Source organism: Mobula birostris, chromosome 7, assembly GCF_030028105.1.
Source record: "Mobula birostris isolate sMobBir1 chromosome 7, sMobBir1.hap1, whole genome shotgun sequence".
Lineage (NCBI taxonomy): Eukaryota > Metazoa > Chordata > Chondrichthyes > Myliobatiformes > Myliobatidae > Mobula > Mobula birostris.
In genome coordinates, this window is record NC_092376.1 from 8411159 (window position 1) to 8437083 (window position 25925).

General features: G+C 43.6%; 1 protein-coding gene across 1 annotated transcript in view; it reads right to left on the reverse strand.

Moving 5' to 3' along the window:
• wnt11 (wingless-type MMTV integration site family, member 11) overlaps window positions 1–23899 on the reverse strand; it is a 75652-nt gene extending 51753 nt beyond the window's left edge. Inside the window, exon 1 of the mRNA XM_072264224.1 lies at window positions 23724–23899. The gene's annotated coding sequence lies outside the window, so the exon portion shown is untranslated. The remainder of the gene's footprint in view (window positions 1–23723) is intronic.
• Window positions 23900–25925: the final 2026 nt, after the last annotated feature.

Below are 25925 nucleotides of genomic sequence, written 5' to 3' on the forward strand. Positions count from 1 at the left end.
TTCTGAATGGGTGCCCTTCAATCCTTAAGTCATGCCCTCTCGTACTAGACTCCCCCATCATGGGAAACAACTTTGCCACATCCACTCTGTCCATGCCTTTCAACATTCTGAATGTTTCTATGAGGTCTCTCTCATTCTTCTAAACTCCAAGGAATACAGTCCAAGAGCGGACAAACGTTCCTCATATGCTAACCCTCTCATTCCCGGAATCATTCTAGTGAATCTTCTCTGTACCCTCTCCAATGTCAGCACATCCTTTTTTAAATAAGGAGACCAAAACTGCCCACAGTACTCCAAGTGAGGTCTCACCAGCGCCTTATAGAGCCTCAACATCACATCCCTGCTCCTATACTCTATTCTTCTAGAAATGAATGCCAACATTGCATTCGCCTTCTTCACCACCGACTCAACCTGGAGGTTAACCTTAAGGGTATCCAAAATGCTTTGTTAATGAGAAAGGTCAGAGGAGAATGGCCAGACATGTTCAAACTGACAGGAAGACGAGAGTAACTCAAATAGATAGATAGATAGATAGATAGGTATACTTTATTAATCCCGAGGGAAATTGGGTTTCCTTACAGCCGCACCATCCAAGAATAGAGCGTAAATATAGCAATACAAAAACCACAAACAATCAAACAACAAAATGCAAACTATGCCAGATGGAAAATAAGTCCAGGACCAGTCTATTGGCTCAGGGTGTCTGACCCTCCACGGGAGGAGCTGCACGTTCAATGGCCACAGGCAGGAATGACCTCCTGTGCCGCCAAGTGTTGTATCACAGTGGAATGTGGCCGAATGTGTTATAACCACGTTATAACAGTAGTGTGTAGAAGATATCTCTGAATGCCCAAAACGTCCAACTTTGAGGTGGATGGGGATCACTGGAACCCAACATGAAATGAAATTAAAATGAAATGAAGCATCTTCATTGTCATTGCATAGTACAGTTGTCAAGCACCAATACAGCGAAAATGAGTTTGTAACTCTCGTACTCAATGCTATAAAACAACAAATAAAATAAATAAACAATAAATAAAATCAAGTAACCAGCCAGTCCAACCAGCAACCATAAAACCAGTATTAAGGTAGCAATACAGTATAACAAATTTATGGATGATGCTTGATCAATTGGTTCAGAACAATTATAGCTCTGGGGAAAAAAATATTTTTCAGTCTGGAAGTGCTCCACACTTACTAACAAAAGTCTATGCCTTCTAGTTTTATCTGTCTATGACAAAGTTCAAAGTAAATTTATTATCAAACTGCACATATGTCACCATATACAACCCTGAGATTAATTTTCTTGTAGGCATACTCAATAAGTCTATAGAGTAATAATAATAACCATAACAGGATCAATGAAAGACTGCCAGTTAAGACTTTCAATCAGAGTGCAGAAGACAACAAACTGCAATACAAAAGAAAGAAATAATAATAATTAATAAATATTGAGGACATAAGGTGAAGGGTCCTTGAAGGTGAGTCTATACTTTGTGGGACCATTTCAGTGATGGGGCGAGTGAAGCTGAGCGAAGTTATCCCCTTTGGTTGAAAAACCTGGTGGCTGAGGGGTAATAACTGCTCCTGAACCTGGTGGTGTGAGTCCTGAGTCTCCTGTACCTCCTTCCTGATGGCAGCAGCGAGTAGAGGGCATGCCCTGGGTGGTGGGGGTCCCTGACGATGGATACTGCTTTCCTGAAACAACATTTCATGTAGATTTGCTGAAAGGTTGGAAGGGCTTTACCAGTGATGCGCTAAGTAGTATCTACTACTTCTTCGTCGGATTTTTCATTCAAGGGCATTGGTGTTTCCATTCCAAGTTGTGATGCACGAAGTTAATATATTTTCCACTACACATCTATAGAAAGTTTCTTGTTGAAAACACTACCTATACTCCACATATTTTTACATACCTCAGTTATATCCCCTCCTAACCTCCACTCTCCAGGGAGAACAGACTAAACTGACTAATAACAAACAGCTGGGAGATTTCATGGGGTCAAACAACATCTGTGGAGGGAAAGGGATGAGCAATATTTCTGCATTTTGAAACATTGACCATTAACCAATGAACCCATGAACAATACCTCATTACTTTTGCTCTCTTTTTGCACGGATTATTTTTTTATAGACAGTCAGTGGGCACTTTATTAGGCACACCACCTCTTCTGCAGCTGTAGCCCATCCACTTCAAGGTTAGACACGTTGTGCTTTCATAGATGCTCTTCTGCACATCACTGTTGTAACGCGTGGTACTTGAGTTACTGTTGCCTTCCTGTCAGCTTGAACCAGTTAGGCCATTCTCCTCTGACCTCTCTCATTAACAAGGCATTTTTACCCACTCTTTGCACCATTCTCTGCAAACTCTAGAGACTGTTCTGCATGAAAACCCCAGGAGAGATACTAAAACCAGTGATCATTCCATGTTCAAAGTCACATTTCTTTGGTCTGAACAACAACTGGACCTCTTGACCATGTCTGCATGCTCTCCTGTCTTGAGCTGCTGCCACATGATTGGCTGATTAGATATTTGCATTAACAAGGCACTGCCACATGATTGGCTGATCAGATATTTGCATTAACAAGGTGCTGCCACATGATTGGCTGATTAGATCCTTGCATTAACGAGGTACACAGATGTTCTTGTTTATTTATTGAGATACAATGCAGAGTAGGTTCTTCTGGCCCTTCGAGCCACGCTGCCCAGCAATCCCCCAATTTAACCCTGGCCTAATCATGGCGCAATTTATAATCACCAATTAACCAACCTACTAGTACGTCTTTGGACCGTGGGAGGAAACCTGAGCACCCGGAGGAAACCCACATGGTCACAGGGAGAACTTACAAACTCCTTACAGGCAGTGTTAGGAATTGAACCTGGGTCGCTGGTACTGTAAAGCATTGTGGGAGCCACTACAGTATCGTTCTGCCGGAATAAAGTGGCCACAGAAAGCTGTGAACTCAGTCGGGTCCATCAAGGCCCCAGGCCTCCCCAGCATTCAGGACATCTTCAAGGAGCGATGCCTCAAAAAGGCAGCGTCCATCATTAAGGTCCCCCATCACCCTGGACATGCCTGGCTCTCATTGCTCTCATCAGGGGGGAGGCACAGGAGCCTGAACACACACACTCAATCAGCTTCCTCCCCTCTGCCATCAGATTTTTGAAGGAACATTGAACCTATCAACACTACCTCACTACTTTTTCCTCTCATTTTGCTCTACATGTTTAATTTAACACACATAGTCATAGTCATACTTTATTGATCCCGGGGGAAATTGGTTTTCGTTACAGTTGCACCATAAATAATAAATAGCCATAGAAATAGTAATAGTAATATTACTATTAGTAAATATTAATAGTCATAGAAATAATAACTAGTAATAGGATAGTAATAGAAAATAGTAATAAATAGTTAAATAGTAATATGTAAATTATGTCAGTAAATTGTGAAATAAGTCCAGGACCAGCCTATTGGCTCAGGATGTCTGACCCTCCAAGGGAGGAGCTGTGAAGTTTGATGGCCACAGGCAGGAATGACTTCCTATGACACTCCGTGTTGCATCTCGGTGGAATGAGTCTCTGGCTGAATGTACTCCTGTGCCCAACCAGTACATTATGTAGTGGATGGGAGACATTGTCCAAGATGTCATGCAACTTGGACAGCATCCTCTTTTCAGACACCACCGCCAGAGAGTCCAGTTCCATCCCCACAACATCACTGGCCTTACGAAGTACACACATACTTCTTACTGTTATTTACAGTTTTTATAATGATGTATTGCAATGTCCCTCTGCCTCATAATAACAAATTTCACAATACATAGCAATAATGTTAAAGCTAATTCTGATTCTGAGTATATACTTATTGTAATTTGTGGAATATCTTATGCCTTGCATTGTACTGCTGCCACAAAGCAATCAATTTCATGAAAACACTCACAACACGCTGGAGGAACTCAGCAGGTCAGACAGCATTTGTGGAAAAGATCAGTCAACATTTCGGGCCGGAAGCCTTCATCAGGACTGAATCGATTTCATGACATATGCCCATGATAATGTACCTAATTCTGATTCTCAGTTCTTCCGGCTGTTTGCTTTTTACTGCAGGTTCCAAAACCAGAATTAGGCCATTCAGCCCATTGTGTCTGCTCTGCCATTCCATCATGATTTACTATCCCTCTCAGCCCCGTTCTTCTGCCTACTTCCTGTAACCTTTGACGCCTTTACTAATCAAGAACCTATCACGGTGGTGATTTATTTACTACTATTATTTTGCTTTTTTTTCCTTTTTCTGTATGCATGCAGTTTGTTGGCTTTTGCACATTGGTTGTTTGTCAGTCTTTGTTGTGCGCAGTCTTTCATTGATTCTATTACGTTTCTGTATTTACTGTGAACGCCCACAAGAAGAATCATCTCAGGGTTGTATATGGTGACATATATGCATTTTGATAGTAAATTTACTTTGAGCTTTCAACTTTTGAACTTCAAGTACAGGCCCATATGCTGCTTGCATCTCCATTAATGGTCCCATTTCCTCCTGTCCTTTTCACTATATCCATAGAGAATGCAATTGTTTGGACATTTACAAAGACAACAATCTCTACTTCCTCTGTGCTATTTTTAACCCACTCTGACAGAAGATCCCATTCACAGTCTTCTAATGCAATCGTTAACATAATCATTAGCGTAAATGAGAAACAACCTGTTAAATTAGCACAGGCATGAATGAATGCAAACTGGTCACACTCTGTGCTAAAGGTAGCAACAAAAACGATTTGAAGTCCTGGCGTGGAAGCTTCAATCCACAGGGTCGCAAGAGGCTGGCTGTAGGCTCTGCCAGCTTCCTCAGAGGCACAAACCTCGCCATCAACAAGGGCATCTTCAAAAGGCAAAGCCTCAGGAAGATGGTATCCATCACAAAGTACCCTCACTGCCTGAGATGTACCCTTTTCTTGTTGCTTCCATCAGGGAGAAGATACAGGAACATGAAGATCCACATTCAATGCTTTAGAAACAGCTTTGTCCTCTCTGCCATCAGATTTCTGCACAGACTATGAATTCGTGAACACCACCTCACTATTCCTTTACCTCACTTTATTTATTTTAGAATTTTAAGTTATTTTCATGTCTTGGCCTGGTACAGCTGCTGCTGCAAACCAAAACATTTCAAAGATTCAAGGATTCAAGATTGTCTAATGTCATTTCCAGTACTCAAGTGTAAAGAAGAACAAAATAATTGTTACTCCAGATCTGCTTTAGCACAAAAAAAAACACAATAAGATAAAGAACACAATAATAATGTCCAGAATAAGAATCAGGTTTAATATTTGTTAACTCAGTGGCAGCAGTACAAGGCAATACATGATAAATATAGAAAGAAAATAGATAAATAAATTGCAGTAAGTATACATACAGAGGCTATAAAAAGTATTCACCCCCCCCCATAAGTTTTCATATATTATTGTGTTGTCTTACAACATTGAATCACAGTAGATTTAGTGGGGCTTTTTTGATACTGATCAACAGAAAAATACTTCTTTTTGTGTCAAAGTGAAAACGGATCTCTGCAAAGTGATCTAAATTAATTACAAATATAAAACACAAAATTATTGATTGCATAAGTATTCACCCCCTCTTATATGACACACCAAATCATCACTGGTGCAGCCAACTGGTTTTAGAAATCACATAATTAGTTAATTGAAGATCTGGTTTTGGAGACCTGTGTGCAGTCAAGGTGTTTCAATTGATGGTAGTAAAAATACACCTGTATCTGGAAGGTCCAACAGCTGGTGAGTCAGTATCCTGGTAAAAAGGACACCATGAAGATAAAAGAACACTCCAAACAACTCCATGAAAAGGTTATTGAAAAGCACAAGTCAGGAGATGGATATAAGAAAATTTCTCGGTCTCTGAATATCCTTCGGAGCACAGTTAAGTCAGTCATCAAGAAATGGAAAGAATATGGCGAAGCTGTAAATCTGTGTAAAGCAGGCCGTCCTCAAAAACTGAGTGACTGTGCAAGGAGACTAGTGAGGGAGACCAACAGGAGACCTACGACAACTCAGGAGGAGTTACAAGCTTCAGTGGCTGAGATGGGAGAGACTGCGCATACAACTGTTGCCCGGGTGTTTCACCAGTCACAGCTTTATGGGAGAATGGCAAAGAGAAAGTTACTGTTGGAAAAAAAAATTACATGAAATCTTGGCTAGAGTTTGCCAGAAGGCACATGGGAGACCCTGAAGTCAGCTGGAAGAAGGTTCTATGGTCTGATGAAACCAAAATTGAAGTTTTTGGCCATCAAACTAAACACTATGTTTGGCATAAGACAAACACCACACATCATCAGAAACACACCATCCCTACCGTGAAGCATGGTGGTGGCTACACCAGGCTGTGGGGATGCTTCACTGCAGCAGGCCCTGGAAGGCTTGTGAAGGTAGAGGGTAAAATAAATGTAGCAAAATACGGGGAAATCCTGGAGGAAAACCTGATGCAGTCTGCAAGGGAACTGCGACTTGGGGGAAGGTTTGTTTTCCAGCAAGACAATGACCCCAAGCATAAAGCCAAAACTACACAGGAACGGCTTAAAAACAACTTAGTTAATATCCTGGAGTGGCCAAGTCAGAGTCCAGACCTGAATCCAATTGAGAATTTATGGCTGGACTTGCAAAGTGCTGTTCACTCATGATCCCCATGCAATCTGGCAGAGCTTGAGCAGTTCTGTAAAGAAGAATGTGCAAAAATTGCAGTGTGCAGATGTGCAAAGCTGATAGAGACCTGTCCACATAGACTCAAGGCTGTAATTGCTGCCAAAGGTGCTTCTACTAAATACTGACTTGAAGGGTGGAGTAAGTCATTATGCAATCAATTACCTTGTATGTAATAATAGTCAGTTGTCAAAATTTGTTTTCACTTTAATACGAAAGAGTCTTTTCTGTTGATCAGTGTCAAAAAAAGCCAAATTAAATCCACTGTGATTCAACGTTGTAAAACAATAAAACATGAAAACTTCCGAGGGGAGGGTCGAATACTTTTAATACACACTGTATATGTGTATTAAACGGCTAAATTGAAAATAGTGCAGAAACAGAAATAATAAAAGTAAGGTGGTGTTCATGGGTTTCATGTCCATTTAGGAATCAGATGGCAGAGGGGAAGAAGCTGTTCCTGAGTCACTGACGGTGTGCCTTCAGGCTTCTGTACCTCCTTCCTGATTGTAGTAATGAGAAGAGGGCATGTCCTGGGTGATGGGGTCCTTAATGATGGATGCCACCTTTGTTCTATATTCTATGTTCTAAAATCACCACTCTGAGTAGGACAAAACAACAATCACAATGCTTACATTTGGATTTAGTCGTACTGAATCTACAGCATACCCAACCCAACAGTGGCAGTGTCCTTATACACTAACAAATGTCCTTGTACCTCACTACCATCAGGGAGGAGGTACAGGGAGCCTGAAGACAAACGCTCAGCAATTTAGAAACAGCTCCTTCCTCTCCTGCCGTCAGATTTCTGAATGACCCAATAGCCTACTACCTCATTAATCCTTTTTCTGCACTCTGGAGCTAATTTTGTGATTTATTTATTTTTCTATCTTGCACTATAAAGTTTCCACAAAACCACAAATTTCAGAATGTATGTCAGTGACCATAAAACTGATGTTGGAACACGAAGCAGTCCTGATGCAGGGTTTTGACCCAAGACATCGACACATCCCCTCCTCCAGCAGACGCTGTTTGACCCATTGCTTTCCTCCATCAGTTTATCCCGATGAAGGGTCACAGGCCGAAATTCAAAGATTCAAAGTACATTTATTATCAAAGTATCTATGCAGTGTACAACCCTGAGATCCGCCTTCCCACCGATAGCCACGAGACAAAGAAACACCACGGAACCCGCTCGAAGAAAAACATCAACCCCCTCCCCCAAAAAAAACATGCAGGAAAAAAATCACACAGATGTCAAAGAAAAGTGAAAACGCAGAATATAAAACATAAAACCACAAAGCCAGTTTTGAACAGTCCAGCAATGTTCTTTTCAGCTCAATTCAGTTCAGTCTAGTGCTGTGTCGACTGTTTATTCATCTCCACAGACGCTGCCTGACCTGCTGAGTTCCTCCAGTAGATTTACTCGTACTCAACCTACAGCATATCCAGTCCAACAGTGGCAGTGTCCTTATACACTAACAAATGTCCTTGTACCTCACTACCATCAGGGAGGAGGTACAGGGAGCCTGAAGACAAACGCTCAGCAATTTAGAAACAGCTCTTTCCTCTCCTGCCGTCAGATTTCTGAATGACCCAATAATCTACTACCTCATTAATCCTTTATCACTGATAAGGATAAACCATGGTGACTTAGTGGCACCAGAACTATAGCAATACCTGCGGTGTCTTGGCACAATCCCCATTGAATTGATTTGGCACAAAACGACACATTTCAACATAGATATTCATATACATGTGACAAGCAAAGCTAATCTAATCTAAATACTCAAGGCCATAGGGTTAAGATGAGGAGGAGAGGGTTTAGAGGAGATTTATGAGGCAAGGTTTTTCACGCAGAGAGCAGTCAGCACTGTTTCCTCTAAGATGTATGGGTATGTGGCTGCTCAGTAACTGAAAAGCTCCCGTGCACATAGCCTTCGTTGCCGCCCAGCTGGAATTTTATTTTATATTATGTTAAGAGAATTTTGAATTCTGTTAACATAATTGTGAGATAGCCTGCACTCAAACACTTAATTATGTTCATGAATATTATCCATAAATTTTCTAATAATAAAAGTTTTTGTTTCTTTCTGTGCTTTGTGGTGCATTGGGCAGCAACCTTACATTTCTTTAGTATTTTTTCACAAGGCGATTTGCTAACTCAGGGCTCAACCCAGAATAATGGAATGCATGCAAGGAGCCAGCCAGATTTGAACCCGGAAACCTGCCTTGAAGTCTGGTGCCGATGCCACTACACCACTGGCAGGCCATTTTAGAGCTTCAAAACAGTTACATCGCCAGTGTTTCCAGTTACAACACTGTTACAAATTGTAACAATGAACACAGAATGGAAGTTGGAGTCCATTGTCAATAAACTGTCAGCCCACTGAACGCCGACACTGTCTAGTCAAAATATTTTACTTTTACCATTGTGCCTGTCAGTCATCTTGACTGTCGGACACCACTTACATGTGTTGAGAGCTGTGGTTTTTCTTTGATTGATGTGCATTTAACAATAAAATAAAGCATTTAAAGTGCTGTGCCGTTTTCAGGCCATGTAAAAATTTCCTGCTCAGAGCAATGGTAGTTCCACACAGCTATAAAAAAATTAGAGGGAATGTTGGCAGATGAGATTAGTTTAGATTGGTAACATGGTTGGTACTTTAGTCAGTTGCTGGCATGATATATTGGCGTCAAAATTGTGGTGACATTTGCCCCCAGCGCATTCTTCGACTGGCGTTGGTTATTGCCACAAATGACACATTTCACTTCATGTTTCAAAGTACACGTGACAAAGTTAAGCTAATCTAAAAATGTGAATTCACCATCTTTTGAGTAAATAAATGCTTCCTCATGTAAATGACCAACCATTACTGGAAGGATGTGGCAACTATGGAGAGGGTGTAGAAGAGGCTCACCAAGCATGCTGCCTGGATTAGAGGGTATGAACTATAAGCAAAGTTTGGACAAACTCAGGTTGTTGCATTCTGGGCCCAACATATTGATGCAGTTACAAAGAAGGCAGGACAACATCTATATTAGGAGTTTGAGGAGATTTGGTATGTCACCAAAGGCACTTGCAAATTTCTACAAATGTACCATGGAGAGCATTCTTAATGTGCTTCACACTGCAGCTTAATGTGAAAAAGACTAAGGAGCTGGTGGTAGACCTGAGGAGAGCTAAGGTACCGGTGACCCCTGTTTCCATCCAGGGGGTCAGTGTGGACATGGTGGAGGATTACAAATACCTGGGGATACGAATTGACAATAAACTGGACTGGTCAAAGAACACTGAGGCTGTCTACAAGAAGGGTCAGAGTCATCTCTATTTCCTGAGGAGAGTGAGGTCCTTTAACATCTGCCGGACGATGCTGAGGATGTTCTATGAGTCTGTGGTGGCCAGTGCTATCATGTTTGCTGTTGTGTGCTGGGGCAGCAGGCTGAGGGTAGCAGACACCAACAGAATCAACAAACTCATTCATAAGGCCAGTGATGTTGTGGGGATGGAACTGGACTCTCTGACGGTGGTGTCTGAAAAGAGGATGCTGTCCAAGTTGCATGCCATCTTGGACAATGTCTCCCATCCACTACATAATGTACTGGGTGGGCACAGGAGTACATTCAGCCAGAGACTCATTCCACCGAGATGCAACACAGAGCGTCATAGGAAGTCATTCCTGCCTGTGGCCATCAAACTTTACAACTCCTCCCTTGGAGGGTCAGACACCCTGAGCCAATAGTCTGGTCCTGGACTTATTTCCTGTCATAATTTACATATTACTATTTAATTATTTATGGTTTTAGTACTATTTAATTATTTATCGTGCAACTGTGACGAAAACCAATTTCCCCCGGGATCAATAAAGTATGACTATGACTATTCTCATTGGCTGCATCACCGTCTGGTATGAGGAGAGGGAGCTATTGCACAGGATCGAAATAAGGTGCAGAGAGTTGTAAAATTAGTCAGCTCCATCATGGGCACTGGCCTCCATAGTATCCAGGACATCTTCAAGGAGCGATGCCTCAAAAAGGTGACATCCATCATTAAGGATTCCTGAGACCTAGGTGATACCTTGTTCTCATTGTTACCATCAGGGAGGAGGTACAGAAGCCTGAAGGCACACACTCAGTGATTCAGGAACAACTTCTCCCCCTCTGCCATTAGATTTCTGAACGGATCCCAACCACAGCATTAGAGACAGGACTAACAGGCTCCAGGACAGCTTCTTCCACCAGGCCATCTGACTGATTAATTCATGCTGATACAATTATATTTCTATGCTATATTGACTGTCATGTTGTACATACTATTTATGACAAATTACTCTACATTGCACATTTAGACAGAGACATAACATAAAGATTTTTACTCCTCCTGTATGCCAAGGATGTAAGAAATAAAGTCAATTCAATTCATTGAACCCATGAACACTACCTACTTTTTTACCAGCAACTTTGATGTGTGTTGCTTGAATTTCCAGCATCTGCAGAATTCCTCGTGTATACTTTTTAATTTCTATTTTGCACTTCTTATTTAATTTAACTTTTTAAATATATATACTTACAATTAATTCACAGATTTTATCATTATGTATTGCAATGTACTGCTGCCACAAAGCATTTCACGACATACGCCAGTGACATTAAACCTGATTCCGATTCTCCCTAGAGCATTGGAGGCTGAGGAGAGATCTGACTGAGATTTTTAAAATTATGAGATGCTAGGGTAGACAGTCAGAATCTTTTCCCCTGTCAAACACCAGAGGAAGAGAAAGGCTCTTCTAAAAGGCAGTAGCAATGAAGATGTTATAATGAGCTTGATTTCTTGCTTGCCAAGACTTAAACTGGTGAGAATTGAGAAGCGAATTAAACGGAAGAGATTGTGCAGATGCTGGGAGACCAGAGTAACATACACAAAATGCTGGAGGAACCCAACAAATCAGGCAGTCTTTATGGAGAGGAAACACAAAATACCTTGCAGATGCTGGGATCAAAGCAACACTCACAACACGCTGGAGGAACTCAGCAGGTCGGGCAGTTAGTGGTCTCATCGTTTCCATGGATGCTGCCCGACCTGCTGAGTTCCTCCAGTTTGTTATGGAGAGGAATACTGTAAACAGTTGATGGTTTGGGCTAATACCCTTCATCAGGACTGGAGAAAGGGGGATGAAGCCAGAATAAGCAGGTGGAGGAGGGAAAGGAGTACTGTACAAACTAACTCAGTGAGATAGATGACACCAGGCGAGTGGGTTCGGTTGGGTCGGGGGAATTAACTAAGAAGCTGAGAGGTGATAGGTGGGAGAGGGAAGAGACAGAAGAAGAAGAAATCTGATAGGAGAGGAGAATTAAATTGTTTGGATGCTTTGCAATTCATGATAGGAAATATTTAATGTGCTAATCTGTTGGCTCATCACCTTACTGACGTGTAAAGTTTCCTGCCTTTAAGAAAAAGCAGTGGTTTGTTTATTGGAGATCCTGATCACATTCCCTGCTGAGGACATGAACACCACTGAATAATAATGTAGGGCAGGGACAAAAGAAAGGATTGTCTTGTTAGCATAACAGGAACGAGTTCCTTCGGTAACCTCTCACATTACGTCAGCACGGGCTACAAAAGCATGACACCCACGTCAAGGCTTTATATAGTTGCCTGTTGTAATGAGATATTGGAGGTGGATGGCACAGACTTTGTGGTCTGAAAGGCCCATTTCTGAGGACTCGAGGGATTGTTGAGGATCCACGATCTCTGACCGGCCACCACCAGGAAGGAGGTACTGGAGCATCAGGACTCGGACTCCCAGACTGGGGAAACAACTTCTTCACAATCAGGTTTAATATCGCTGACAAATGTCATGAAATTTCTTGTTATGTGGCAGCGGTACATTACAACGCATAAAAACTAAAAAAAAACTAAATTGCACAAAGTTTAAAAAATTCAATTAAATAAATAGTGCAAAAAGAAAAAAAAGTAGTGAGATAGCGTCGAGCACCTCCGTTCCATCCGCCACAACACACAGGATCTCCCGGTAGCCACCCACTTCAACTCTGCTTCCCACTCCCATTCAGATGTGTCCATACGTGGCCTCCTCTACTGCCATGATGAGGCTAAACTCAGGTTGGAGGAGCAACACCTCATATACTGTCTAGGTAGTTTCCAGCCCCTTGGTATGAACATAGAATTCTCCAACTTCTGGTAATTCCCTTCCCCCTCCCTTCCCTTATCCCTATGTCACTCTGCCCCCTCCCCCAGCTGCCTATCACCTCCCTCATGGTTCTGCCTCCTTCTACTACCCATTGTGTTTTCCCCTATTCTTTCTTCACCTTTCCTGCCTATCCCCTCCCTGCCTCCCTTCCCCCATCCCTTGACCTTTCCCCTTACTGGTTTTTCACCTGGCACCTACCAGCCTTCTCCTTCCCACCCTCCCCCCAACTTCTTTATAGGGCCTCTGCCCCTTCCCCCTACAGTCCTGACGAAGGGTTCTGGCCTGAAACATTGACTGATCATTTCCACGGGTGCTGCCCGACCTGTTGAATTCCTCCAGCGTGTTGTGAGTGTTGCTTTGATCCCAGCACCTGCAGATTATTTTGTGAGTGAGATAGTGTTTTTGGGTTCCATGCCCATTCAGAAATCGATGGCAGAGGGGAAGATGCTATTCCTGAATCGTTGAGTGTGTGCCTTCAGGCTTCTGTACCTCATTCCTGATGGTAGCAATGAAAAGAGAGCATGTACCAGGTGATGGGGGTCCTTAATGATGGGTGCCACCTTTCTGAGGCATGGCTCCTTGAAGATGTCCTGGATGCTGGGGAGATTGGTGCTCATGATGGAGCTGACAGAGTTTACAACTCTCTGCAGCTTATTTCGATCCTGTGCAGTGGTCTTCCCATACCAGACGGTGATGCAGCCAGTTAGAATGTTCCCCATGGTACATCTGTATAAATTTGTGAGTGTCTTTGGTGACATACCAAATCTCCTCAAACTCCAAATGAAATATAGCCACTCTGTGCCTTCTTTGTAACTGCATCGATATGTTAAGCCCAGGATGGATCATCAGAGTTGTTGACGTTTAGGAACTTGAAATTGCTCGTGCTTTCCACTATTTATCCCTTGATGAGAACTGGTGTGGGTGCCATTGTCTCACCCTTTCTGGTCCACAATCAATTCTTTGGTCTTACTATGCCTAGACACACAGTCGTGGGTGTAGAGACAGTAGAGCAGTGGGCAGGTGAGGTGTAGGTGTGTTGCTCAGCAGCAAGGTGGAAATATTTTTTTTCCAATCTGCAGACGGGTCTTCCAGTGAGGAAGTCGAGGATTCAGTTACCAAGGGAGGTACAGATGCCCGGATTTTGGAGCTTCTTGATCAGACTTGTAGGAATGATTGAGTTAAATGCTGGGCTGTGGTCAATGAACAGCACCCTGACATAATATTAATATTGTCCAGGTGATCCAAGGCCACGTGAGGAGCCACTAAGATTGCATCCACTGAAGACCTATTGTGGTGATTGGCAAATTGCAGTGGGTCCAGGTCCTTGATCAGTCAGGTGTTGATTCCAGCCATAACCATCCTCTCAAAGTACTGTATCACCATAAATGTGGATACTACTGGATGATAGTCATTAAGGCAGCTCACCCCTGCTCCTCTTGGGCACTCAGGCTAAGAATACCCTACTACCACCAAGGTCTTGTCACTAGGACAGTGAGCTGTTTACTGTTTACCTTTGCTGCACACTGCATGTATTTTGGATTGTATTTTATTAACTTATATGTGATAACATTTTGGTTTATGTGCTGTGTGTGATATATGTTGTGTGGGTGCAACAGGGTCTGGAGGAACATTGTTTGAGGGAAATGTACCCAATTTCCCTCGGGATCAATAAAGTATGACTATGACTATGTTTCATTTGGTTGTATGCATGGACAGTCAGATAACAATAATCTTGAACTCTCTGTGACTGTGAGTATAAAGATGTTACGGAGGTAAATGGGTAATTGTTTCATGATTAGGACTTAATTCCCCAGACCATAGGAGAATGAGGGGAGATTTAATAGAGGGATACAGAATTATGAGGGTTATAGAAGGGGCAAATGTAAACACAAGAGATGCTGGAAATCCAGAGTAACACATACAAAACAGTGGAGGAACTCAGCAGGTCAGGCAGCATCAATGGAAATGATAGTGCTGACAGTTTGGGTCGAGACACTTCATCAGGACTGGGAACAGTCTATTGTGTTGGATCTAACTGTTTAATTATAATTTTCTTTGTAGTTTAACAATTAATTGTCTGCTTATATTTTATATTAATTAATTAAGGCATCCGTTAGTCTTGTGAGATCATGGATCTGCACCTGGAAAGTCTTCACTCTCCAGGGCGCAGGCCTGGGCAAGGTTGTATGGAAGACCAGCAGTTACCCATGCTGCAAGTCTCCCCTCTCCACGACACCGATGTTGTCCAAGGGAAGGGCAAGGGCCGATACAACTTGATATTTTATATATTTTATATAATTACTTATATACAATAACTGCCTACCATGACCCCTAGTGGCTATAATATGCATAACAGTTCAATATGCCTCCAAAGTATAATTCTGGAAAGCTCTGAAAACTTTGCCTTAAGTGACAAAGTTGTTTCTGATTGGTCATTTTTTTTACTGCAGTATTGACTAGGTACTTTATAATTGTATTATTATTATTATCTACAAATTAGAATGTCCCTATGGGTATAAAATAGCTGTTTCGTGCAAGATATCACCTTCTGTTCTTGGATCCTAGCTTTCCTTGTCACCGTATGTTCAATTTCTTCAGTTCTATCAAATCTTAATAAAATGATCATGAAGCAATACATTTTGTGCCTTGTCCCTGACTTCTAAAAGGACTTTGGATTTTAAACACCAGATTCCAACAGTCATGACTATGGAGAGTCATAGTCATAGAACAGTACAGCACAGAAACAGGCCTTTTGACCTATCTGGTCTGTGCTGAACTATTGTTCTGCCTAGTCCCATCAACCCACACCTAGATCATAACCCCCTATACCCCTCCCATCCATGTACCTATCCAAACTTCGCTTAAATGTTGGAATCGAACCTACATCCAACATTTCCGCTGGCAGCTCGATCCACACTCTCACCACCCTCTGAGTGAAGATGTTCCCACTCGTTCCCCTTAAATATGTCACCTTTCACCCTTAACCCATGACTTCTAGGTCTAGTGTCACCCAACCTCAATGGAAAAAGCCTACGTGCATCTACCCTATCTAAACCCCTCATAATTTTGTATGCCTCTATCAAATCTCCCCTCGTACTTTTATGCTCCTGGGAGTAAATTCCAAACCTATTGAACCTTTCCCTATAACTCAGGTTCTCGGTTTCCAGCAACGTCCTGGCAAAACAATCGAGGTTCAGTTCTTGCTGCTGCCTCTAAAGAGTTTGTACGTTCCCCCCAAGTTTCTCTGCAAGTTTCCTCCAGGTGCTCTGGTTTCCTCCAACACTACAAAGGTGTAGGGGTTTGGCTCAGTGAGTTGTGGGCATGTTACGTGGGTATCAGAAGTGTGGAGACACTTATGCGCTGCCCAGCACAATCCTCGCTGAATTGATTTGACACAAAATGATGCAGTTCACTGTGTTTCAATGTGCTTCTGACAAATAAAGCTAATCTCTTCTAAAGTTTTTCTCTGTCATCTTTCAGTTACCTTGATGTCTTTTCTGCATGTAGCTGACCAGAACTGCACACAATATTCTAAATCTGGCCTCGCCAATGATCATACGTCCTGCTTGCATCGGCCTCTCTGGGTCCAACAAATGGTGCAAATGTTTGCCTTAAATGTCTTCCTTGTGATTGCAAGATGCTGTTGGTAATACAATATACTGCAAGCTCAGTTCATTGGTGAGACCGGCGGCAGGGCAGCTGCATGGCCTCGGTTGTTGCATGGACCAGGACCTCAACGCCGCAGCCACCCAAGGAGCAGGTGCCGGAGGTGGAGTGGCAGTGTGGGAGAGAGCAGAGGTGTGGCGGATGTGCTGGAATCCGCGCTGGGCCAGGGGTTGGCCACTGCAGGCCAGCTTTCCCATCAGGGCTTCTCTCCAGTGGTCATTCCTGGAAGACAAGCTGCATTGTCTTAGCCTGTGGCTGACCCACTGCGAGATGAGGAACTGCTGCGAGCTCGTTCTTGCAGAAACATGGCTCCAGAACAACATCCCATGTACCATCAACCTTCAGGCCCTGCCACTCAGGGACTTGTGCTAATATTACCTTGTGACTGTGTGTGCTATCGATACCATATGTGCTGGGTGTGATTGCATGTACTGTGTGTTGTACCTTGGCACCAGTGAAACGCTGTTTTGTTTAGCTGTATACATGTTGAACAATGATCAAACTCGAACTTGAACTTACACAACTTCAACATAACATCCTGTACTCAATACATTGAGTCATTAATCTGGAGCAAGACACAAAAAGCCAGAGGAACTCAATGGGTTAAGCATTGGGCTGAGTGCAGGTCGGTGGGACTAGGTGAGAGTAAGGGTTCAGCACAGACTAGAAGGGCCGAGATGGCCTGTTTCCATGCTGTAATTGTTATATGGTTATATGGTTATAAGCAGCATCTATAAGGAAAGAAAGATACTGCTGACATTTCAGGGTTTCAAACCCTGCATCAGGACTACGAGGAGTGATAACTCCATATCAGAATCAACAACAAAATGGTTTCCAGTTCTACATATCTTTGGCAACAAATGTAAAGATACTGTATAATTCTGTTAAGGACCAACATTATATATTGTGAATTTGCTGTGAACATTCAACAATTATAAAGAATTATGTATAAATATATATATAAAAGCTGGTAAAGTTAGACAGTAAAGATCATAAGACTTAGGAACAAAATCAGAACATCTGGTCCATCAAGTCCACTCTGCCATTCCATCAGGGCTGATTTATTATCTCTCTCAACCCCATTCTCCTGCCTTCTCCCCATAACCTTTGACAGCATTACCAATCAAAAACATATCAACCTCTGCTTTAAGTATACCCAACGACTTGACCGCCACAGCAATGAATTCCACAGATTCACCTCCCTCCAGCTAAAGAAATTCCTCCTCATCTCTGTTCTAAAGGGTCATCCTTCTATCCTGAGGCTGTGCCTTCTGGTCCTAGACTATCCCACTAAAGGAAATGTCCTCGGCACGTCCACTCTGTCTAAGCCCTTTCAAAATTCGATAGGTTTCAATGAGCTCCCCCACCATTCTTCTAAACTCCAGCAAATATAGGCCAAAGAGCCACGGAACCCTCAAAGCTATCAAAAGATAGATATGGAACAAAATGTGCATAAATAAATAAGTACTTCGTCCAACTTGCACAAAAATACATAAAAAACACATAACACAGAGAAAAAGTGTACAGTACATTAAGCTGAATCCAAAGGCTTATCCTGAACAAGTCAGTCACGTTCCATTTACTTCAACCCTGCCTTGAAGCGTAGCCTTCTATTTTATATTCAGAACAGTTTTTAAATACATTTCATTGCGCACACATGGTTTGAAAGTTAATGTAGTATAAATACATTGATTTCCTCCTTAAAACTTATCTCTTTATCTGAGGTTTTGGTTGTCCGCCCAATTAACTACCTATGTGGCTTAAAGCCAGTTTTTTTTTTTGATAACGATCCTTTGAACATATGGTTTGACTTTTATAGTTGTGTACAAGGAGATGTGTTGCTATGTTGGGTAACATCACTGATGGAGTAAAACAGAAACAAGATTCTGCAGATGCTGGAAACCTTGAGCAACAAACACAAAATACTGGAGGAAATCAGCAAGTCTGCCAGCATCATCCATAGACTTTAATGGAGGATGATGCCTTAAACGTCCCTGATGTATCTGCCTCTACCACCAACATGGACAGCACATTTCACACACCCACTGCTCACTGTGTAAAAATCACCTCAGGTGTCTTCCCAATACTTCCCTCCAAGCACCTTAAAGTTATGCCCCCTGGTATTAGCCATTTTCACCTTGGAAGAAAGTCTTTGGGTACCCACTCTATCTATGTCTCTTATACACCTCTGTTGTCACCTCTCATCCTCCTTCATGAGTGAAGGGGTGAAGATATGTGTCTACCAAAGGAGGTGTAAGGTGCTCCTTCCCTCTGCTAACCTGCAAGTCACCCTTGGGCAAGGTGTAGCACCTGCTTAGCCCCCAGTCAAGGTCACATGAAGCAGGTGGTGGATGGTCATATGAGCCACTGGTGCATATCACAAGTCCTGGTTATGTGACCACTGATGCCAGGCGGACAATCTCTGAAGAGTATTGATCATGGCTGGGGTCAGCCATCTTGTGAAGGCACTGCCCAGAAGAAGCCAATGGCAAACCAGTTCTGCAGAAATAATTGTCAAGAACAATCATGGTCATGGAAAGACCATGATCGCCCACGTCATATGACACAGCACATAATGATGATGATGACCTTAGACCATAAAACCATAAGTTCAAAGTTCAAAATAAATTTATTATCAAAGTACAAATAATGTATCATATACAACCCTGAGATTCTTTTTCTAGTGGGCATGCTCTATAAATCTATAACAGAATAATAATTAATAGGCATTCTCTATAAATCTATAACGGAAATACAATCAATGGAAAACCGCACCTTAGGGCATTCAATCAGTGTGCAAAAGCCAACAAACTGTGCAAATACAAAAAGAAGAAACAATAATAATAAGTAAGTAATAAATATTGAGAACATGAGATGAAGAGTCCTTCAAAGCGAGTCCATAAATTGTGGGAACATTTCAGTGATGGGACAAGTCAAGTTGAGTGAAGTTATCCCCTTTGGTTCAAGAGCCTGATGGTTGAGGGGTGATGACTGTTCCTGAACCTGGTGGTGTGAGTCCTGAGGCTCCTGTATCTCCTTCCTGATGGCAGCAACGAGAAGAGAGCATGGCCCGGGTGGTCAAGATCTCTGATGACTGATGCTGCTTTCTTGCATCAATGCTTTGTGTAGATGTGCTCAACAGCAGGGAGGGCTTTACCCGTGATGTACTGGACTGTATCCATTACTTTTTGTAGAATTTTCTATTCAGTGGCATTGGTGTTTCCATACCAGGCCATGACGCAGCCAGTCAATCTACTCTGCACTACACATCTATATAAATTTGTCAAAGTTTTACATGTGTGCCACATCTTCACGAACTCCAAAGGAAGCAGAGGTGCAGCTGTGCTTTCTTCATAATTGTACATATGTGCTGGGCCCAAAACAGGTCCTCTGAGATAATAACACCAAGGAATTTAAAGTTGCTGACCCTTTCCAGCTCTGATCCAGAGGTGGAGAGGGTCAGCACGGGAGCAGAATTAGGATATTCAGCCCATCGATTCTGTTCCACCACTTCATCATTCTCCCATTCTCCTGCCTTCTCCCCACTACCTTCATCGTCCTTACTAGTTCAAATATGCACGATGATAAGACAAGAACAACCAAAACCATATAATAAAGAGTATAGACAGGGCCCTGATTTAATATCCCATCTATAGTACTGTCTGGTCGTGCAGTTCTCACTGCATACATGCACAACATTGGCACACCGTAGGCAAAGGAATTCATAAGCCTCTAGGTTGGGCTCAAATCCCACACCACCATGTTCAAGAATAGTTATTCTCCCCCCACACATCAGCCCCTTGAACTAGAGGGGATAACTTCACTCACTATTTTTTTAGGCATCTGTTAGTCTTGCAAGACCATGGATCTGCACCTGGAAAGTCTTCACTCTCCTGGGCAAGGTTGTATGGAAGACCGGCAGTTGCCCATGCTGCAAGTCTCCCCTCTCCACGACACCGATGTTGTCCAAGGGAAAGGCATTAGGACCCATACAGCTTGGCCAGTGTCATTGCAGAGCAATGTGTGGTTAAGTGCCTTGCTCAAGGACACATCACGTTCCCTCGGCTGGGGTTCGAACTCACAACCTTCAGGTCGCTAGTCCAATGCCTTAACCACTTGGCCACGTGCCTACACACCCCTATAGTGACATATATGTACTTTGATCATAGATTTACTTCAAAATTTTAAACTTCGAAGCTTCTCACCCTAAACCTGTGACCTCCAGGTTCAAGACTGTTCAATGTCATTTCCAGTACATAAATGTAAAGGAGAATGGAGTAATTGTTACTCCGTAATCCAATGAAGCACAAAAGAAAACACAGTAAGGTAAAGAACACAATTATAAACTAAAACCAATAAATAGCTCTTAATTCCGCAGCCCTGGATAAAAGACTGCGCACATTCACCCTGTCTATGTCCATTGAAATGGTCTCACCCTGCTCAACCTCCCTCCAGTACCAGCAACATCCTCACAACTCTCTTCTGTACTCTCTCCAGCTTTCCTGGTAGATCCCACACCACCAGGTTCAGGAGCAGTTATTACCCTACAACCATCAGGCTCCAGAACCAGAGTGGATAACTTCATTCACCTCTACCCTGACCTGATTCCACAACCGCAGCCTAATTTCAAGCACCATACAACTCATGTTCTCAGTATTTTTTTTACTGACTTGAACGATTTGTCTTTTTGTTTTGCACATTGGTTGTTTGTCAGTCTTTATTTAAATGTAGTTTATTTTTAAATTCCGAGATACAGCACAGTAACAGGCCTATCCGCCCAGCAAGCCTGGGCCACCTAATTGCATCCATGTGAATAACTAACCCACTAATCTGTATGTCTTTGAAATGCGGGAGGAAACCGAAGCACCCGGAGGAAGCCTACGTGGTCACGGGGAGAAAGGTTGAACTCCTTACAGACAGTGAAGTGAATAGAACCCGGGCCACTGGCGCTGTAATACTGTTGTGCTATCCACTACACGACTGTGCAGCCTCAAATTCATAAATTCTATTGTATTCCTTTATTTTCCTGTAAATGCACGCAAGGAAATACTCTGTGACTTTCAGCTCAATGGAGATTTTCCTGCGTTCTCTACTTTTATTTCAGATCCTTACTTTGTTTCTGAAATCTCCCGTTAGCATAAATACCTGCCAGGTCACCCAGGGGAAGTACCCTGCGCTTGGGAGTAATCCCATGGGATTTCCGTAATTCCCGGGCGAACGGGGAAGCCATTGAGTCTTTGGCCGCGGTCGGAGCGCAACTTTGCGGTCCCACCAGAGAGAGCGAGAGGAAGAGAGGGAGATAAGAGGGGAGGGAAGGAGAGAGAGAGAGAGAGAGAGAGAGAAGAGAAGAAGGGAGAGAGAAAGAGGGAGAGATGGAGGGAGAGAGAGAGAGACAGACGGAGAGAGAGAGAGAGAGAGAGCATTAAACTCTGTAAGGACGGCGCTTTCCTCGGTGCGGCACTGGACCTTTAAAGGACAGCGAACGGGTTAAAATGCCGATTATACCAGCAGGAAAAATACTGGAACACTCAGCAGGTGAGGCAGCTTCTGTGGTGAAACACCTCCTGATCAGCCCTTTCCGTTTTTATTTCAGATTCCCAGCATCTGCACAAGTTCTGATGAAGGTCTCGGCCACGTCAGGCATAAGTACTGCCTGACATACAGTACAGGGGCACCCCAGCATTTTGAGCGCGTTGCACTTTTGAAGTATTTAGTTACAACACAGCTTGTGTTATGGAGCGGAGAAATCGGGGAACTGGCACCTATTTCTGGAATGAAGCCGGCCCCTCATTCCCCGGAGTTGCACAGATCCGTCCCGGGCGGAATCTACCCTTGTCCCTCGCTCACAGCCCACAACGAAACGAGGAGACCATTCCGCTCTGACATTTCAGCGGGATCCCCGCGTCGTTCTCCTTGGGGCAGATGGAACAATCGCTCTCTGTCCCTGCCACAACGTCTTCAAAACCATCACCAACTCTCCCAGCAAGGATTTAGTAGTCTGAGAGATTCCGATAGTTCGACGTGCTCGAATATAGCTCTCCGTGCTGTTATTTCGCCGTCCCGGTCATGTCAACAAATAATCGTAAACGCAAGAGATTCTGCAGATGCTGGAAATCTGGAGCAACACCCACAAAATACTGGAGGAACTCGGCAAATCAGGCAGCATCTAGCCACATCCTTCTACCCCGTTACTTCCCAGGGTCTCGGCCCGAAACGTCGGCTGATTATCCCCTTCCTTAGTGCCTGACTTACTGAGTTCCTCCAGCACTTTGTGCGTGTTGCTCGATATATATTGTCCCTCTGCCTGCCGCGTTTCTAGTGGAGGGCTTTCAGTTCACGTACGTAATAGATCAGTAGATTAAAATCGCAACTGCAAAATGAATGGGAAAGATTTTGACCAACACACACACACACACACACACACACACACACACACACACACACACACACACACACACACACACACACACACACACACACACACACACACACAATGCTGGAAAGGATTCAGCACGTCAGGCAGCATCTATAAAGAGTCGTCGTTTCGAGCCGAGACGTTTGCTGCCGAGATCCTCCAGCATTTGCGCGATTTACTCTAGATTTCCTGCATCTGCCGAATCTCGTGTTTATGATCCGCAGAATCTCTTGCGTTTTAAGCACCTGATGAAGTATCGCTACGGCTCAGCGCCGTTGGACATCAGGGTAACGGGAACACATTGAGAAGGTTCTCCGTGTCCGCACACCACAGTAACCTCAAGCAAGGCAGACTTCCCCGCAACTTCAAGATCTCAGTTTACTGGTTTAAGCCTAACCGAGTCGGATATCGGGACCCTCCGGGTTCGGAACACCGGATTTGTGAGAGTCTTGGTTTCTAAGAGACTCCACTCTCTCCTCAAGCCTTCACCCAACCCCCTGCCCATTCTCGGTCAGTACAGCCAGGTCACTGGTCAATTACAGTCAAACTCGCGGGCACCGTGCGGACAAGCGCACCGGAACTGTAATCGATTGTCCCTCTCAAAGAGAGCGGCGAGTGATCGATACGGTCGCAATAAAAGACAGATGTGGCGATCTGATTAGCTTAGCCGGACGGAAAATAAAATCTTTGCAAATTCTTTCTAACTTTTTTCTCCTTACCTGTTAAGTTCCAGGGAACGTGTCTCGCAAAAGTTTGGAAAGGCGCAAAGACTCAATTCTAACCCGAATTAGTCCATCAATTGAGGATTATTGTTGAAATCCACAGCCGCGTTCTCCTCTCTCTCTCCGCTGTGACTTACACTGAATACCATTACACTTCGGCTCTCGTTCTCTCCCTCTCTCTCTCTCTAGTGCCAGATCCTGGTTATATCGACTACACAAATTCCTTTGAAGTGGATGATGTCAGGCGATATTAGCATAACAAAGCGCTTTAGCGTTTAAAAAAGCGCCAGCCCTGTTCGTTTCCCTGCTTTTTTAAAAAAAATTAAACACAAATTCTGGGTGGAGTTAGTTTGTCGCACGGGCGGGTGGCGGCTCGGGACTGAGCGCTAGCCCGAATCCAGCCACTAACTCACCGGCATCCGCAAACTCGCCGCAGTTAATTCGCTGAATTAAATACATTTTTTTAAAAAAAAGATACCACCTTCTGGAAGGACATCACAGTTGAGAAACAAACTACTTGAGGTCCTCGGTCAGGGTTGGAATTCATGCAAGAGTTGTCTTTATGAATGTGGAATTTGCCTGTTAGAATATTTCCTCTTGAAAACTTGGAATTTCGACCACATAAATCACCCTTCATCTAACTCTCTCTCTCTCTCTCTCTCTCTCTCCCTTCCTTTCTCTTTCTCTCTTTTTCCCTTGTTCCCGTTTTCTTCCTCTCTTTCTCCATTTCCCCTCATTCTATCTCCCCCTCTCCCTTTTACCCTCACGCTGTCTCTCCCTCTCATTCATCCTCTCTTCCCCCTTTTCTCTCTCCTCTATTTTTTCTCTTTCTCTCTCTCTTTCTCCCTCACTGTCCCCTCTCTCTCTCTTTCTCCCCCCTCTCTCTCTCCTCACTCCCTCCCCCTTCTCTCTCCTTTTTTCTCTCTCTTGCAAGGTTCATTCTCCTCGTTTGTAACTCCTCTTGTCACCCACCCCCCCCCCCCCCTTTAACCGACGTGAGTATGAAGCCGGTAAGTGATGAATTTCTGCCTGGATATGTACCGGTCACTCTCATCCCTCTCTCTAACTTTTTCTCCTCCCCCCCTTAAAATAACCCGCATCGTAGAAACTTCCATAACTGCAACGCTGGTAAACGGGGCTCCGAGATGTGGATAGCGCCCCTCAGTACATCTCAACCCACCTCGGGATGGATGGAGTTCAGGCGCTGTGGCAAAGTAGCAGGAAAAACGGCGCAGCAAGGTCCCACGCGCAATAATACAACCGATTAGGGGAGACACCAGAGAATGCAGACTCCGGAATCCGGAGCAATAAAGAATCTGCTCGGGCTCTTGTCGCCTCGTTATAGGGAAGACGTGGAAGTTTTAGAGACGGTGGGGAGATTTACCAGGGTGATGCCTGGGCTTGTCTTGTGGAGATATGTTGAGGTATCTAGGGCTTTTTTGTTGGAGCTAATGGGGATAAGAGGTGACTTGACAGAGGAATAGGACGCATAGATCGAGTGGACAGCCAGGAACTTTTCCCAGGGTGGAAATAGCTAATAAAAACGGTCATAAGTCGAGGGACAGAGTTTAAGAGTCGCAATGTAATGATGCAGCTCTATAAAACTCTGGTTAGGCCACACTTGGAGTATTGTGTCCAGTTCTGGTCACCTCACTATAGGAAGGATGTGGAAGCATTGGAAAGGGTACAGAGGAGATCTACCAGGATGCTGCCTGATTTAGAGAGTATGCATTATGATCAGAGATTAAGGGAGCTAGGGCTTTACTCTTTGGAGAGAAGGAGGATGAGAGGAGACACGATAGAGGTGTACAAGATAATAAGAGAAATCGATAGAGTGGATAGCCAGCGCCTCTTCCCCAGGGCACCACTGCTCAGTACAAGAGGACATGGCTTTAAGGTAAGGGGTGGAAAGTTCAAGGGGGATATTAGAGGAAGGTTTTTTACTCAGAGAGTGGTTGGTGTGTGGAATGCACTGCCTGAGTCAGTGGTGGAGGCAGGTACACTAGTGAAATTTAAGAGACTACTAGACAGGTATATGGAGGAATTTAAGGTGGGGGCTTATATGGGAGGCAGGGTTTGAGGGTCGGCACAACATTGTGGGCCGAAGGGCCTGTACTGTGCTGTACTATTCTATGTTCTATGTTCTATGTTCAATGGATAGACTAAAGGGGTTCCGTGAACTTGGATGGAAAAATGCCT